General features: G+C 41.7%; 1 protein-coding gene across 1 annotated transcript in view; it reads left to right on the forward strand.

Annotated features, from left to right (window-relative positions):
* The window catches only part of LOC117510085 (stonustoxin subunit alpha-like), a 79,740-nt gene extending 79,277 nt beyond the window's left edge, over positions 1-463 (forward strand). The window contains exon 6 of the mRNA XM_034169701.1: positions 451-463. The gene's annotated coding sequence lies outside the window, so the exon portion shown is untranslated. The remainder of the gene's footprint in view (positions 1-450) is intronic.
* Positions 464-15,978: the final 15,515 nt, after the last annotated feature.

Genomic DNA, 15,978 nt, shown 5'->3' on the forward strand with positions numbered 1-15,978 from the left:
GAGTGCACAGGGCATGATTGGACTGAACTAACTAATGAATGCATAGAGTTGTTAAATGTGTAATGGTATGTCCCAACCTTAGGCTTTGGAAAGATAACACCGTTGCAAAAGAAGCAGTCTTAAGTTATTTTCTTGTGAATTTTCGTGATTGTAAAACATTTATAACACTTAATGTCTTCTCTTTAAGATACAGCAGCCAAAGTGTCTTGCTGTGTAACCTAACAGTTAGTGGTGGTCATATATGTATGCATATGTTAACACGCCTTCACAACGGCCCCAGGTTGGACCAGCCCACCGGGAAAACTCCCGACTCTCCCGATTACCCAGCACGCGGTAGATTCAAAGTACCGACTCTGACTCGCACACTTCTAACCGTCCTCCTCTCCCACTGCTGCCTGGGTCAGGCCACAAGACTTCGTCAACATCACAAGTGATGTTCTCTCTTCTGAGGCAGCGGGGGAAGAAGGCTCTTGTGTGGCGTAACCAGCCTTGGCATGACTCCTCAGTTATGTTGCCGCAAGCTAACTCCATGGCCTGCAGGAGATCCACTCTGATATAGGGTTGCCGGTCATATACCTTCCACCTCCAACTTGAAAAAACTCCTCTGTGGGGTTCAGGAAAGGCAAGTATGGTGGGAGGTACATATTGATGAATTGCTCATTGATGTTAAACCATTCTCTTATTTGAGCAGCACGATGGAAGCTTACATTGTCCCATATGATCACATATGTGTACTGGTCATTCATCTCATGCTGCCGAGCCACCAAAACATCCCGGAGACCTAGAAACGTAAGAAGGTGTTGAGTGTTGTATGGCCCTAGTGTTACATGTTGATGCAGGACCCCACGGTTGCTTTTGGCAGCACAAATGGTCACATTGCCACCACGCTGACCAGGGACATCAACAATGTCACGCTGACCAATTATGTTCTGGCCCCTCCTTCTCCTCTTCGCTAGGTCAAATCCTGTTTCATCCACAAATATATATTCATGGGGCCTTTCACTGGCCTCCAATTCAAATATTCTCTATATAAAAAATAGATAGTTTTGTAAGTGAACAGAAAGACAGGCAGATATGATAGTGTTTACAATATGCAGTACTTGTACTGTATCTGAATGTGTACTTACATGGACATACTCATATCTGAGCTTTTTCACTCTGTTAGAGTTGCACTCAAAGGGTACTCTGTACACTTGTTTCATGCGTACTCTGTTGCATTTCAGGACACGGTCAATGGTGGAGAGGCTTACGGTGTTGATTCCTTCAAAATTGACATTGTCTTCAATCACTCCCTGTTGTATTTCGCATAGTCTAATGGTGTTGCTTTGAATGACCATGTCAACTATCAGGGTCTCCTGCTGCTGGAAGAACATAGGGGTTCTTCCACCTCCCCCTGGCATCCTTGCAATTTTACACAAGTGAATATACAATATATGCTTTGTCACAGTGGTCTACAAAATCTGCTGTAACTGTGTACTGTATACAGTATTGAACATTTACACTATACCTGTTCTGTTGTCTGATGGTCCGGATTATTGAAGCCACAGAGAAACGGCTGAGGTTAGGTTGGACTTGAAGTCCTGCTTCTCTCATTGACATCCCATGAACCAGAACATGGTCAATGATTGTGGCCCGAATTTCATCATTTACTATAACTCGTTGTCTTCCTCTTCCTCCTCTTCCTACTCCCCACCTCTGACACGCACCCGTCCCCTGCGCCTCTGGTTTCTGTCCATTGTTGCAATGAAACTCCAACCAGCCTGTTTCAACTCTGAACTGGCTTATATTGGTTGTCACATCATTAGACACAAGTGTTAACAGTTTTGACTAGTAGTGTCTAATTGGTGGCATCTGTGCTTTGTGTTTATCTTCTGCTTTGTTTGGTTAGTAATATAACTAAGAAGTGAATTATTATGCAGAATGTGTTTTATAGTATGAGAATGTGTTTAGAGTTTTGCAAAAAGTGAATGAGTTTTGCTAAATGTGTCTACCTATGTGAAAGTCGTCTAGTTTTGCCAAAAGGGAGGATTAATTCAATAACTGTGTAAAGGCATTTGAGAATTTTATTTAGGGAATAGAGTTTTGTGTTTTAGCAACTGAGAAAAACTGTAATCTAGGTCTCGACTGCTCTGGTATGGAATTTCAACCTGCATGGTTTTTGTGGCTTTTGTTTGCCAGATGTCCTTCCTGAAGGGACCATGCTCATTTGTCCAGGTTCAGAATAGACTGTTGCACACCCATGTGGCTGAGTTTAATCATTGAATTATCTGTATGTAATCATCTTTGATTGTTGTTTCCATTTTACAAGTGTGGTGACAAATAATCATTTTTGTCATTATTTTTATGGCAAATTGTGTTTAATAATTAGCAAGAACAAAACTCCCATCAGTTAAACAACAGTGCTGATGAAAACAAAAACAGATTTTAAATTTCTGTCAGAGTTTCAGTGTGATCAATAAAAATAATGAACTCATGTTTCTTTGTTTGTTTATTGAAGGGGAAAGTGTCCATTATCCTCTTGGAGTCTTTATTTTTCTCACTGAATTCAAAGAAGGTCTGGGAAAAAAATGGCTTAACTTTTGTATAAACTTTATTTCAATGGCATATAACTCATTTTTCACCTGAATTAGCTGATGGACATAGTTGGTGTGTGTGTGTGTGTGTGTGTGTGTGTGTGTGTGTGTGTGTGTGTGTGTGTGTGTGTGTGTGTGTGTGTGTGTGTGTGTGTGTGTGTGTGTGTGTGTGTGTGTGTGTGTGTGTGTGTGTGTGTGTGTGTGTGCCTGTGCCTGTGCCTGTGCCTGTGCCTGTAACAGTGTCAGCTTTCAAGCCTGGGTCATGTTGAAAAGAAAAAAATCAGCTGTTTTTCTGTCAGGAGTCTGACATGTTTTGTGACATTTTATCACACTTTGAAGAATTAGTGATAAATAATGGGAACTATTTTGAGCAGAAATCCCCACTGGTTAAGGGTCCCTTCACACATAAAACAAAGGTGAGCGAAAGAAGTAGAAACCGTCCGAAAATCCACAAACAAAAAATGAAATGGGGAACCATGAAACATTCCACCTGCTGTTGGGACACACTGTCGGACAGGCGTGCATGATATCGCAACAATGGATCCGTGCAGACTCATGCATGTGCACGAAAACAGTGCAAGCAGATGGAACGCGTGGAACCACATCACACTGCTGCTGTGGAGAAACAAAAAAAAAAAAACTACACACCATAAAACAAACATGCAATGTCCAATATTTAATCCCTCTTATTCCTTCAGTAAGAGCATTGAAGATGGGTCATGGCTGGGTCTTCCAGCATGACAATTGTTGGGGAAGTGTCGTGACACGGACCCACAACAGGGGGCATTAATGAAGGGACAATGGAATAGCCAAAAAGTAACAATTTAATGTTGTGAAGGTGCACAACGTGATACAGATACAAATATGTGTTATATCAATCCAACAAAAGGTGACGTGTAGCAGGCTCGAAGATAGGAGATGTCCGGTGAGAGAGAAGCCGGAACCCACACAAGCCTCACCACCAACGGACCTGAAGAACACCAGAGCCGCCAAGCCTTGCGCCCCAGGTGGCCACTGTCTTCAGCAGTCAGACCCGGTACTGCTGGCAGAAAACAGAAACAGTTCTGGATGAGTGTGAGTCCGCACACTCAGTAATCCCACAGTCTGTGTTCAGTTAAGAAGGGAGAACCTCCACCTCCAATCACACACTCGTGCAGCTCCTGAGTTAACCACTTATCTGAGTGGGGTGTGAGGCGAAGCCGTCGCAGTCCACACCAAACGCCAACTCCGCAGATAAGGCACACCACAGGAAAACGGCTGCAAAAAGAGATCAGACTAATACTCAAAGTTTAAGTCAGCAGAGAAAATTACCTGTATGGTAGACGATTTCTCGGCGAGGAGGTGGAGTTGCAGTCCGGTCTTTATAGTGGTGGTGATGGGTGACAGCTGGTGTTGAATTGATGACAGCTGTCACCTCCAGCGGCTCCAACGCCCTCTCGTGCTTGGAGCCCGCACTCCAAGCAGGGCGCCATCTGGTGGTGGTGGGCCAGCAGTACCTCCTCTTCAGCGGCCCACACAACAGACAATGACCCCAAACACACAGCCAGGGCAACTAAGGAGGGGCTGTGTAAGAAGCATTTTGAAGGTCCTGGAGTGGCCCGGCCAGTCTCCAGACCTGAACTCAATAGAAAATCTTTGGGGGGGAGCTGAAACTCCAAACCTGAAAGATCTAGAGAAGATCTGTATGGAGGAGTGGACCAAAATCCCTGCTGCAGTGTGTGCAAACCTGGTGCAAAACTACAGGAAACATTTGACCTCTGTAATTGCAAACAAAGGCTACTGTACCAAATATTAACATTGATTTTCACAGGTTTCAAATACTTACTTGCAGCAGTAACATACAAATAAATTATTAAAAAAATCATACATTGTGATTTCTGGATTTTTTTTTGGATTATGTCTCTCACAGTGGACATGCACCGAAGATTAAAATTTCAGACCCCTCCATGATTTCTAAGTGGGAGAACTTGCAAAATCACAGGGTGTTCAAATACTTATTTTCCTCACTGCAGTTTCATAAAATCAAGACAAGCAAGAGCACGTTGTTCTGTCCGCACCATTTTAATTCTGTCCGAGAACTCTGAGGAACACAAGGGCATCCACACTTTTTGAGCATAAGTACAAATAGCCTACATCTACATGCATTACATACCTCAGTACATGTAAACAGATTAAAGACAACTAGTGCAGCAGATAACAGAATATTTACAATGAAATTGTTCAAATCATGAAACAAGAACCAAATTCAGCACAAATACTCCTTAAACATTAGTCTTTTGATTCTGTGTAGGCTCTCAGTTGTCCAGGTGGTTTCCATAGTAGAGAAGCTTGAATCTTCGACTGGACTGGGTTGCTTGACGCGAGGACGTTTCGCTTCAAATTGCAGAAGCTTCTTCAGCTAAAATTCTTGCTCTGGAAGTCTGACTTCTGTCTGACTCTTGTAGAGACGAATGAACAGAAGCCAACAAAAGCTGGAGTTTTGTTGGCTCCAGCTTCACACTCATCTCAAAACCCTGGCAAGGAATGTATGGCCTTGCCTTACAATATAAAGCGCCTTGGGGCAACTGTTTGTTGTGATTTGGCGCTATATAAATAAAATTGATTGATTGAAAACATCCATGAATTGCAAGTTTGAATAAACACATCTTACATTAGACACTTTATTAATCTGTCTTTCAGGAAGGAACAATTAGCTCTTTTATTAAGGTGCATATTTGTCTCAACATTTAGCTAAATATTTAACTTGATGTTTGTACATATTAGGCTAAATGCGTAAATACCTAGCATTAACTAATCTGCAAAAGTTTTAGGTTTGACAGAAATTTGATCATGTAGTGTTTTGCCTTTTTACTCCCAATTTTTAATCTTCATCTGTGGAACAAACAAAAACTTAAACTGAAATGTTACTAGCGTTCCCATGACAGTGAAATCAAATGTGATTCTTTTTCTCCATTAAATAAATCAGTTAATTACGATGATAAGCCTAATTTTAAATTAGATTATTATTATTATTATTATGATTTTGTCAGTGTACATGACAACAAAAAGAGTTGCCAGCTGCTGGAAAATTATTGTAAAAACACACTCTTGCAGGCACACAAAAAAATGGTCAGATTCAGCCACTTCAGCTTGTAATGTGAACACAGTATAGGTTCTAAGCCATCTTTACAAACAGGCAAACTGTCCTTTTTGCAAACTTTTTTCCACAAGTGGGCAGATTCAAACCTGTTCTTACGCCCTGTCTGTCTGCTTTCAAATGCCTTTTGTTTCATTAACTGGCTGCCTGCCTCGTTTGCTGCATGATCCGCAGAGAAATGTGGTGCAGAGTTCAGGTTCTGTGCTGCATCCAAAGTGGGTAGAGTCAAAGTGGAGCAGACGGGAGAGAGCGCCTGTCCCCGGTTTCCTGCCGCACACAGAGAGAATTTGGCTGGCTGGGGATAAAGCTGAATCCTCTCCGTGTGCAGCAGGACATGCTCATACTCATCTTCAACTGTTTTTCCAGGTTCGGGTCACAGGGGTAACAGCTCCAGCAGCAGACCCCAGACTTTGGAAGAAAGTCGAGGTGTAACTGACTTTAGCCCACAAACACCCGCCCTCCCCCCCCCCATCTTGTCCCTCCCATCTTGTCCCTCCCATTAGAGAAACCCAAAGGTGAACCATCCATGCGCAGCACGCTCTTCCCCCTTCTTTCACCGCTGCTTCAGCAAGCAGGGGTGCCTGCAGCTGCCTACAGGGGGCGCCAATTTGCCAGTTCCACACACATTAACAAGGAAACCATTTTGCAGTGGACATGATTTTTTTTTTTCCAAGTGCTTGTCCCCATGGTGCCACCCATCCATAAATGCCACCCAGGGCATGGCCCGCATGGCCTGTATCAAAAACCGCCACTGGCTGCTTCATCGACTGGAAGAGCTGGGAAGAACAAGTGAAGGACTCAGCTAGCTGATGAGCAATGATCCACATGGGAGTGGAAGTCTTTGAAAAAATGCAGGCAAACAACTCAGAGGAGAATTTTAATTTTCATTTTAAATTTATTTCATTTTTATATAGCACCAAAGTTGCTTCAGTGCACTTCACACAAGCAAGACTTAACCTTACCAACCCCCAGAACAAGCACACAGGCGACAGTGGTCTGCTTGGGCCATACTACCAACAGAAATACCGACACAAATTACAAAACAATTCCTAATAAAATGAATTAAAAGAGTAAAAAGCATAGTATCATGCTATGTTGGTATGCTAGCCATACAAAAGGGAAAATAAGTGCGTCTTAAGTCTGGACTTGAAAGTCTCTACAGAATCTGACTGTTTTATTGACACAGGAAGATCATTCCACAAAACAGGGGCACGATAAGAGAAAGCTCTATGACCCACAGACTTTTTATTCACCCTAGGGACACAAAGTAGTCCTGCACCCTGAGAATCCAAAGCCCGGGCCAGTACATAGGGTTTAATTAGGTCAGCTATGGAGGTGCCAGTCCGTGAACAACAATTTTATAGACTAGTAACAGAACCTTAAAATCTGATCTCACAGGGACAGAAAGCCAGTGAAGAGATGCCAAAATGGGTGTAATGTGGTCAAAGTTTCTGCTTCGTGTCAAAAGTCTGGAAGCAGCATTTTGAACCAGTTGGAGGCCCCTAATGCTGAACTGTGGTAAACCAGAAAATAGAACATTGCAGTTGTCTAGAAGAGACAAACGCATCTTCATTTCATTCTGCAGGTGGAAGAAAGCAGTTCTCATAATATCTGTAATGTGTAAGTCAAAAGACAACGTAGGATCAAAAATTACCCCAAGGTTCCTCACTTTGTCAGTGTGATGTATGACACACAAGCTTAGGCTAAGCGTTAGTTGGTCAAATCGATGCCGATGTCTCACTGGAAATTGCTAGATGTCCAGCTTCTCACTGATGCAAGGCAATCTTCAAAGAATTTTATGTGGATGAGATTACCATCAGTTATCAGCATGTGACAGGTAATCCCAAAATGCCACAATATATGCCCAAGGGGTGCTATATAAAGGGAGAAAAGCAGGGGGCCTAAGACAGACCCCTGTGGAACCCCAAATTTCATGTCACTAAGGTTAGAGATAGTGTTATTGTACAAAACACAGTGAGAACGACTTGTCAGGTATGATGTCAACCATGCAAGGACACTCCCAGTAATCCCAAATTGATTCTCCAGCCTTTAGAGTAGAATATGAGTGGAATGATATTTTCTAAAAGCAGACTGCAGTGGCTCAAAAAGATTATTCTCAGTAAGATAGTCCATGAGCTGCCGTGAAACCACCTTTTCCAGAATTTTAGAACAAAATGATAGATTTGATATCGGGCGACAGTTTTTCAATACACTAGGGTCGAGATTCGATTTCTTAAGTAATGGTTTAATCACTGCAGATTTGAAACATTTAGGAACAGATCCAGAAGTTAATGAAAGATGAATAATTTTGAGCACAATCGGCTCATGTGTGGGCCACAGGTCCTTAAACAGTTTTGTTGGTATAGGATCAAATAAGCAGGTTGTGCTTTTTGTAGACATTATGAGTTTCGTCAGCACGCCTGGAGAGATACTATCACATTCTGTAAATCTAGGTAATGTAATTTCTCCTGGTTCTTTATGTAATACTCTGCCCCTTTCCAAGAACCAAAACGTTATATTCCTCATTTTGAATTTATTGAAGGTCACGTTGAAACTGGGCAGGAGTCCCCACAGACGGACTCCATCTTGTGAAGGGACCACGAACGTAGCTTGCACAACACTTTTATACAATGTGAGTGTTACAGTGGGTGTGGTCTCACAATTCTAATGTTACTGGCTCTCACAAACAGGGGCAGTTCTCCCTGTATATGAAACTTGCACATGCATGATGGAAGTGAAACTTAACTCTTTCGTTTAAACTTTAAAGCAGATTTCAGTGACTTCCAATCAGATAACAAAAACAAATACTTGATCACTAACATAAAATAAGGAATTAGCACAGATATTATCCAACAGTAACACCTCAATAATGGCACCCACCTCAATAGCAGGGTGTAGTGGCTGGGTTAAGGCATGCTGGGATATGTTTAACCTAATGTCTTCTATTCTCAAAAGTAATCTAAGAAATCCTGTGCTGAAAAAGGAGAGTGACTTACAGGTGGTTGTCCATGAATAAATGTTGTCACCGTGTCGAACAAGGAGAAGAGGAGACAGAGGAAGGGGAGAGAGCAAGATCCTTGCAATGATTCCGACACCATTATGGTTCTGTTTTGTCTTAGTGCTGCGTTTGATAATTCCAATTTAATTCATAATTGGGATTTGGTTGCTCAAGTGGACTGTTAAAAGTGTTTTTCACTGCTCAACCACAACACTCCAGGCTTATCTAGCCTCAAGGACAAATTGTCCAATGTTTTCCTCCAGAGGAATGTCTTCAGGCTCCGGTGAGATTATTCGGCTCCTTCTTATCTCAACCCACAAAGACAATAAACTGACAGACTTACACATGGACAAAAGACTGAAGCATGCTCCATTTTTCCCCTTTACCTCCCTTCCTGCTCCCCCATCACTTACCCCATCCCGGCCACCGCTCACGCCACCTCTTCCCCCCTCCCGGGGCTGCGCAGTTTTTGAGCTGTGACAGGTCCCCGTTCCCCCCGAGCTAGCGGCGGCGCAACTCCAGTTGCAGCGGCCTTCATCCACTTTACCTCAATTCGGATGATGGACGGCTTCAAGTTTAGTGCACATAAACAATGTCAAATGTATATGTGTTGTCTTTAATTTTGATGTGTGCCATTATTACGGTAAACAAGTAATAATTGTAGATTAATTGCTGTATCTTGTCTGAGGTAATTGGAGTGTAAACGTAATTGCCCTTTTTTGGGATTAATAAAGTTGAAGTCTGATATGCTGGATCACCATATTCTTCTTGATAGGATGGAGAATCATTTTGGGATTCCTGGGAATGTCTTTACATGATTGACATCCTACCAAACTAGTCACTCTCACTGTGTCCTGTAGAGTAACATTTCCTCTAACGTTGTTGCCATGAAATATGTCCCCTGCTTTTCTCCCTTTATAGAGCACCCCTTGGGCATATATTGTGGCACGATTGCTACCAATTTGTTACTTTTAAATTCAGGGAAGACCAAAATGATGGTCCTTGGCCCAGTGAAATGTCAACATCAGTTTGACCAGCTAACACTTAACTTAGACTCGTGTGTCATGCATCACACTGACAAAGTGAGGAACCTTGGGGTGATTTTTGATCCCACGCTGTCCTTTGCCCTACACATCAGAGACACCACCAGGACTGCTTTCTTCCACCTTCATAATATAGTGAAGTCTATGTCTATGGCTGATGCTGAGAGCCTGATCCATGCATTTGTTCCTTCTAAATTGGACTACTGCAATGTTCTATTTTCTTGTTTACTGCATTCCAGCATTCAAAATGCTGCTGCAAGAATTTTGAAAAGAAGCAGAAAGTTTGACCACATTACACCCATTTTGGCATGTCTTCACTGGCTTCCTGTCTCTGTGAGGTCTGATTTTAAAGTTCTGTTATGAACCTATAAAATTATTCACAGACTAGCATCTTCCTAATTATTTGACCTAATTAAACCCTACGTACCGGCCCGGGCTCTGCGTTCTCATGGTGCAGGACTACTTTGTGTCCCTATGGTGAATAAAAAGTGCAGGCCACAGAGCTTTCTCTTATTGTGTACCTGTTTTGTTGAATGATCTCCCTTTATGAACAAATTTCTGTGATGATGTTCAGAATATGTGAGAGGGCAGAGAAGAAGGAATCAGGAATCAGACAGCTCGATGCATAAAGATATATTTTTGATGAAGCAGATCAGATGCATCTGGAGAGTTTGGTGATACAGCATGCAGTGTACCCACCAAGAGTCTTCTGCCCCTGATTATCAGAGACTCATTTTCAGGGCCTCAGCCATAGTAGAAGAAAAGTCATAACATTGATATGGTCATTAGCTAGTCAAAGCCATGACTGGATGTTCAGTCGTAAATTGTTACATCAGCAAAAGAAAGGAGGATGACTGTGCACCGGGCACATCCTCCTTAAAAAGACATGAGGAAAACATTATTTTTTCCCCCACATCCTGCAGAGATAAAACAGTGAGATTCCGTCGAGACATTATGACTAGCATACTGGCATAGTATGGATGCTTCCTGTCCTTGTAATTCATCTTATTAGTAATTGAACAGGTCTCTGTGTCACTTCATCTAAATTCTGGGTCTGTTAGTGAAGCTCAGTTCGAGCTGCCAGCGATCACTTTAGTATTCTCTCTGCTTCCCTGTCTATTTACTCATACTTTAGGTGCACGTATTTCCAACCGAGTGATTCTTCTCTTTTTCTCTCTGTCCGGGACACTGAGACATTGAAGGTGGGTAATAAATGAAACTGACGAGGCGATGGAAAGACACTGGCTCTGTACCCCAGGGTGCCGCACTGATCTCACGACGCCCTGGTTGTGGCACCAATAACCCAGTCTCACGGCATGTCGTGATTCAGCAGAATGAAATATACATTAATCTATTGGTTCGTGATAGTGTCACGAACAGCGCCTCATTTTTGTCAGGGCAGCACGAATTCATTCTAATACATTCCGTGATGGCTGCATGAAATTAAAAGTGAAGCAGGGCGGTCAGGGGTAGTTATGGTTAGGGTTGGGGGAAGGAGTAGGGTTAGTAATAGTGAGTTTTAAAAAAAAAAACTTGTAACGGAAATTTGAATCATTTCGTGATGGCAGCACGAAAAAAAAAACCATGAGACTGGGCTGGCCAGTGACTGCATGCTCTCCTCAATAATGCACTTTGTTTTGGATGCTATTATGGTTTTTCTGTTTCCTGTCATGTACTGGATGTCATCTGGTTTTCGGTCATGCCTAGTTTGGGGTTCTGTTTCTTTTCTGTGTCGTTCCGGCATTGTTGGAATGGTTTTTTGGGGGGGTTGTTGGTTTGTGCTGTATTTGTGACTTCTCTTGCTGGGTGTTTCCTGCTTGGGCTTTATCTGTCCCTATTTCTCTTGTCTGTCTCGCTAGGTGCTTGGTGGGGGGTGTCACACTCTGTCTAGGCCACACCCTGTTCTGGTTCTTTCCACAGGTGCTTCCAATCTGTAGCTCATTACTTGGTGTATTTAAGCGTCACTGGTTGCACTGATAATTTGCCTGATCGTTGTTTCTAGCTCTGCTCCTTTGTATTATTCAAGTCCTGCTGCCACGTTGTGTTTTGACCACCTGCCTGTTTGTCCCGACCACGCTACTCACCTGATGATTTTGATCTGTTTGCTGTTTTTGGCCTGCCTCTCTGTGTACCGGCCCTCACTGATTAATTCATTAAACATCTCTTTGAACCTGAGCTACTGTGTTGAGTCCCGCATTTGTCTCCAGCCATTCCTGTTCAACAAACCTGTCATTTCCTTCTTTCATTAGCTTCGTAATTCTTTGTAAAAACCTTGTAACTGTTAAGGGCCTTTCACACTGCACATGTTCAGGGCATTAAACGCGTTGTGGGTCACTCTAAAAAGCATTATTTTCAATGAGACACCTCATGTTTTTGACGCGCCATGTCAAAAGCTGAGCTGACACAACACTCTGTCAGGAGTGCGCATTGGTGCTTGTTGTCAAGCTGCCACGGTCAAAATTCAGCTCAATCCATCTTTTCCTGCTGTGCACTGTGACGTACCTTTGCGCTGTCCAATAAATACAAGGCACCAGGCCAAAACACGGAAGACTACAGTGCAGATATGTGTCACAGAACTGCTCCTTTATACACAGCAGTTTTCTTAAGAAAATCCTTACAATTTTTTTTACCTCAAGATTAATTTCTGATTACTGTACATTTTGAAGTTTGTAAAAAAGTTTCTCCCATTAGAATGCTTGTAATTAAAATAGTTTTAAGTAAAAAAATAATAGTCTTTAGAAATCTTTCTTCATCTGTAAATGAAAATCATAACTTACCTGTTATTTCAGATGAGATGATTTCTCGATTAACATTATAAGGAACCTTGGACATTTATATTTAGACAAATAAACTACAACCCCAATTCCATTGAAGTTGGGACATTGTGTAAACTGTAAATAAAAACAGAATACAATGATTTGCAAATCCTCTTCAACCTATATGCAATTGAATACACCACAAAGACAAGATATTTAAACTGATAAACTTTATTGTTTTTGTACAAATATTTGCTCATTTTGAAATGGATGCCTGCAACACATTTCAAAAAAGGTGGGATGGGCAACAATAGACTAGGAAAGCTGATGTTCAAAGAACACCTGTTTGGAAACAGGTGAGTGTCATGATTGGGTATAAAAGGAACATCCCCAAAAGGCTCAGCCATTCACAAGCAAAGATGGGGTAAGGATCACCTCTTTGTGAACAGCTGCGTGAAAAAATAGTCCAACAGTTTAAGAACAATGTTTCTCAATGTTCAATTGCAAGGAATTTAGGGATTCCATCATCTACAGTCCATAATATAATCAGAAGATTCAGAGAATCTGGAGAACTTTCTGCACGTAAGCAGCAAAGCTGAAAACCAATAGTGAATGCCCGTGACCTTCGATCCCTCAGGTGGCACTGCATTAAAAACCAACATCACTGTGTAAAGGATTTTATCGCGTGGGCTCAGGAACACTTCGGAAAACCATTGTCAGTTAACACAGTTTGTCGCTACATCTACAAGTGCAAGTTAAAACTCTACCATGCAAATTGAAAGCCATACATCAACAACATACAGAAACACTGCTGCCTTCTCTGGGCACAAACAGACAGACACAAAGCGGAAAAGTGTGCTGTGGTCTGATGAGTCCACATTTCAAACTGTTTTTGGAAGTTATGGATGTCGTGTCCTCTGGACAAAAGAGGAAAAAGACCATCCAGATTGTTACCAGCACAATGTTCAAAAGCCAGCATCTGTGATGGTATGGGGGTGTGTTAGTGACCATGACATGGGCAACTTGCACATCTGTGATGGCACCATCAAATGAAAGGTACATCCAGGTTTTGGAGCAACACATGCTGCCATCCAAGCAACGTCTTTTTCAGGGACGTCCCTGCTTATTTCAGCAACACAGTGCCAAGCCACATTCTGCATGTGTTACAATAGCGTGGCTTTGTAGTAAAAGAGTACGGGTACTGGCCTGCCTGCAGTAAAGACCTGTCGCCCATTGAAAATGTGTGGCGCATTATGAAGCGCAAAATACGACAACGGAGACCCCAGACTGTTGAACAACTGAAGTCGTACATCAAGCAAGAATGGGAAAGAATTCCACCTACAAAGCTTCAACAATTAGTGTCCTCAGTTCCCAAACGCTTATTGAGTGTTGTTAGAAGGAAAGGTGATGTAACACAGTGATAAACATACCACTGTCCCAGCTTTTTTGAAACGTGTTGCAGGCATCCATTTCAAAATGAGCAAATATTTGCACAAAAACAATAACGTTTATCAGTTTGAACATAAAATATCTTTTTTTTTTGTGGTGTATTCAATTGAATATAGGTTGAAGAGGATTTACAAATCATTGTATTCTGTTTTTATTTACATTTTACACAACGTCCCAATTTCATTAGAATTGGGGTTGTAGCATAGAAATTAATGTGTACCTTTTTAAGCCTGGTAGATTATTCATACCTGCATTTCAACCAGGAAAAAAACACACCGTAAATATATAGAAATATTTATAATGAATGCAACTGGAGATGATTTAACAATGACTGCTGTGTGTCTGTTAATTAGGATTTCTCAATGTGACATAAACCTCATGATGAAATCATTCTTTTAATTTAGTCATTTCGTGTTTTAATTTCATCTTCATGAGTATGTGATTGCTTTTAATGTGATCAGAACAGAGTAATTTCTGAAATATGACTAGTGATTGTGAATGTTTTAAAATTGTGCACAATAGGGGCGGTGCTTCTTCTACCAGTGCAAAAGTCTTTTTGACTGAACATTGACTTCATGAACATGTTTAATGATTCATTCATTTAATGTTAAAATATAAAAAGAAACAGCTTGTTAAAATAATAAAACAGTTGCTGTTTAAAGAGCCTTTGTTTTATTTAGAAGTGTAGCAGCAGGCGTTGGTTTGCAGAGACGACAGGTGAGCTGGACCCTTGTACATTTAATCAGATGAAAGTCTCCTCTGCAGCGTCGACCTCTGGTGGAGTTTTTGAAGACTCTTCTCAAATTTTGAATAGCAGAGATGTTCTCTTCTTGCCTCTGGACTTCAGGTTTTTGTGTTAAGCTCATCACTGGAAGTTTTTGAAGTGCGTTTGTAATTAGGTTTTCTGCACAGCAAATATTCCTGATATGGACAAGTAAAAAAATATGAATTCATAAACATGAAACAGTTAAAAAAAAAATAAACTAAAAAAAATCTAAGTTATTTAAAGTTGAGTTTTTTTGTTGTAGAGTCAGAAATAACAATAAAAAGAAAACGCTTTAGCTTTATTTGGTTAAAAAAAATCCGAGGTCTGTTAGAAAAGTATCGGACCTTTTTATTTTTTTCAAAATCCTGATGGATTTGAATCACGTGTGCTTGCATGAGCCAACCTTGAATATTTGTGCGCATATGCGTGATTTTTTTCACGCCTGTCGGTTGCGTTATTTGCTTGTAAGCAGCCTTTGTGTGAGGATGGGTGTAGTCTCTCATCGTTTTTTCTTTGCAAGGAAATGGCAGAATGACTGGAGCAGCGCGACTGCATCAAATTTTGCCACAAACTGGGCGACAGCCAGGTGGAAACCATTCAGATTATTCAGATGGCTTTCGGTGACGATCCTCTGGGCATCACACAGATTAAGGAGCGGTACAACCGGTTTAAAGACGTCCACACAACGGTGGAGAGCGTGCCACGCTCCGATCGGTGTCAACACGCTGAAACGACCGGATCATTTCCAAAGTGAACGCTGTGGTGATGTGGGACCGTCGTGTGACTATCCGGGAAATTGCGGAAGAGGTTGGCTCCTGCAAGCACATGTGATTCAAATCCATCAGGTTTTTGAAAAAAATAAAAAGGTCCGATACTTTTCTAACAGACCTTGTAGATTGAACCATTTACAAATTAAAACTTGACTGTGATTCTGCAGCTGAAGAGGCTAAAATGCTAAGCTAACATTAGCTGAGCATTAAGCCTTCAGCAGTGCAGTAATGTCACATTTTATTTTTTCATTGTTACCACCTCAGACAAATTTGCATAACTAAGCTCCATTGGTCAAACTGGGTGTTTGTATATATCCAAAAGTGAGGAATTTTGGATTGAGTGGGTCTGCTCCATCACCCCACCTGTGATGTCTCGCTCTGCCCAGGAATGAATCCTGAAGCCCAGCTCCTCTGTGTGGCTCTGCATGCTGTCGCGGTCCGATCAATCCCACTGTCTGACCAGTCTTCCCTCAGCTCAGCGTCACTC

This window comes from Thalassophryne amazonica, chromosome 5 (genome assembly GCF_902500255.1).
Source record: "Thalassophryne amazonica chromosome 5, fThaAma1.1, whole genome shotgun sequence".
Lineage (NCBI taxonomy): Eukaryota > Metazoa > Chordata > Actinopteri > Batrachoidiformes > Batrachoididae > Thalassophryne > Thalassophryne amazonica.